The following is a 2,503-nucleotide window of genomic DNA, read 5'->3' on the forward strand; positions in this document are numbered from 1 at the left end:
TAACCCGGAGGGTACCGCGGAAAGTGAGAAACGTGTAAAGTGAATAACATAGCATATGGGATTAAAGCCGCAGGAAATTAAGGTTTGTTTACATCCGGCAGTTCGGCTGCTCTCTCTCTCTCTCTCTGCTTGTCTATACAGAGTACAACATTTAACCCTTCAATATATATGAGCAGTAAATAAGTGTTGCTTTCATATTCTTATGTAGAGTAATGACGATATATTTTCACATGTGCGCACTTACATACGAGCAGTCTCACTTTTTTTTTTGCCATTAATGGTTAGCTACTTATATTGTTCTATTTATGAACATTAAATAACATTACAGGTACTTCAAGCAACCATATTCATTTTTTACATTAATTTTACTACAGCTAAACTCAGGGTCTTATTTTCTTCAGTTTTATATGTAGAACCAATCAGTCACTGGTTTCGTAAGCTTTAACATAAACAATGCCGGCAGCCGTCTCGTCTCCTCTAATATTCCACGTATTATTAATAAATTGTATTGTTAATTTTGCACACATGTACATTAATTCAATAAAAACAAATTCAGAAACATTAATTAAAATATATATGAACAGTAAATAAGTGTTGCTTTCATATTCTTATGTAAAGTAATGACGATATGTTTTCACGTGTGCGCATGCGCACTTACATATGCGATCTCTCTTTTTCTTTACCATTATCGTTAGTTACTTCTATTGTTCCATTTATTAACATTAAATAACATTACTTAAAACAACCATATTAATTTTACTACAGCTACAACCAAGGTCTTATTTTCTTTAGTTTTATATGTAGAACCAGTCAGTCACTGGTTTTGTAATCAATGAAAACAATGCTGTGTCATTTCCTCATGTGTTTTAATTTTCTACGTATTATTAATGAATTGTATTGCTCATTTTGCACACATAAACATTAATTCAATAAAAAAGACATTCAGTAATAAACAATAATGAATCTTTTGTACATAAGAGAAATGACGCTGTTTACACGATTATGCAAGTCGTCTGCACGTTGGCGGGCCGTTCAAACCCGTCGAAATTCAAGTTTCCGCCGTCAAAATTTTTATTTATTTAATTTTTTGTGTGTTCCAATAAAATACGTTAAGAATTAAAAACTCGCGAAATTTGAGAAGCTACTATACGACATTTAACCCTTCAATATGTCTTCAAAGAGACCATGACGCAGAGAAAGTGCTGCTAGTGCTTCCAGGCATAAGCACAAGTCACTATCTATCCAGGAAAAGGGTGAATTTCCATGGTCCGGCAATTTCCATGGTCCGGCACCGGTCAGGTCCCGAGGTTGCCGGACTAGAGAGGTACAACCTGTATATATATATATATTACACAAATATATATATATATATATATATATATATATATATATATATATATATATATATATATATATATATATATATATATATATATATATATATATATATATATATATATAATATATATATATATAATATATATATATATATAATATATATATATATAATATATATATATATATATTATATATATACAGTTGTACCCCACTTAATGCGGTCAATTGAACCCAGAGGGTCCCGCGTTAAGTGAAAACGCGTTAAGTGAATAACAGAACATATGGGATTAATTCCAATAGAACCCAGCCCGACCCCCAAACTCCACTTTTTGACGACAAATAACTATGTTGTAGTAAAAATAACATCTTAATTTTATGATGGTACATGCACACAATTAATACTTAAGAGAAATAGAGAAATACAGTCGCCAAGTTAATGTCCATTCAAATAATGGACTCAACTCCCTCCCCCTCTTCTCACACTACACTCGCTGGCTCTTCCCTCTGAGAAATTTTTGGGGGAAAACCAGGTATAGTAATAAATAATTCCTCAAACTAAAGTTAGGATAATATAATTGACATTGCTGGATTCCTTGTAAGACCAGGAATATATTGAATATAAATGTCATATATTTTTCACAAAAGATAACATAATTACCTAGAGAACAATTTTTATCTAAAAATTGTATGTTTAATGCAAAATATATGTTGTTTATATTCAAAATGATCACCAAATTATAAGAATTCCAGCAATGTAAATTATATTCTGGCCGGATAATTTGTATGAATTTTATGAGCTAAAACAAATATCTACAGTTAATAAAAAAAAAAAAATATTCTTCAACACTATCTGTCAATCAAAGTACCCCACCTTGCCTCCCCCCGTCTTCCAACCGCTCGGTCAGTCCCAACCCTCCCTCCACCCCCACCAATCCTCCATTCAAGAGTTTTTAACATTTAGTATTAAATAATACCTCAGATTAAAGTTAGGATAATATAATTGACATTGCTGGATTCCTTGTAAGACCAGGAATATTTTGAATATAAATGTCATATATTTTGGACAAAAGATAACATAATTACCTAGAGAACAATTTTTATCTAAAAATTGTATGTTTAATGCAAAATATATGTTGTTTATATTCAAAATGATCACCAAATTATA

The sequence above is a fragment of the Homarus americanus genome, unplaced genomic scaffold (assembly GCF_018991925.1).
Source record: "Homarus americanus isolate GMGI-L3 unplaced genomic scaffold, GMGI_Hamer_2.0 scaffold36188, whole genome shotgun sequence".
In the NCBI taxonomy this organism is placed as follows: Eukaryota; Metazoa; Arthropoda; class Malacostraca; order Decapoda; family Nephropidae; genus Homarus; species Homarus americanus.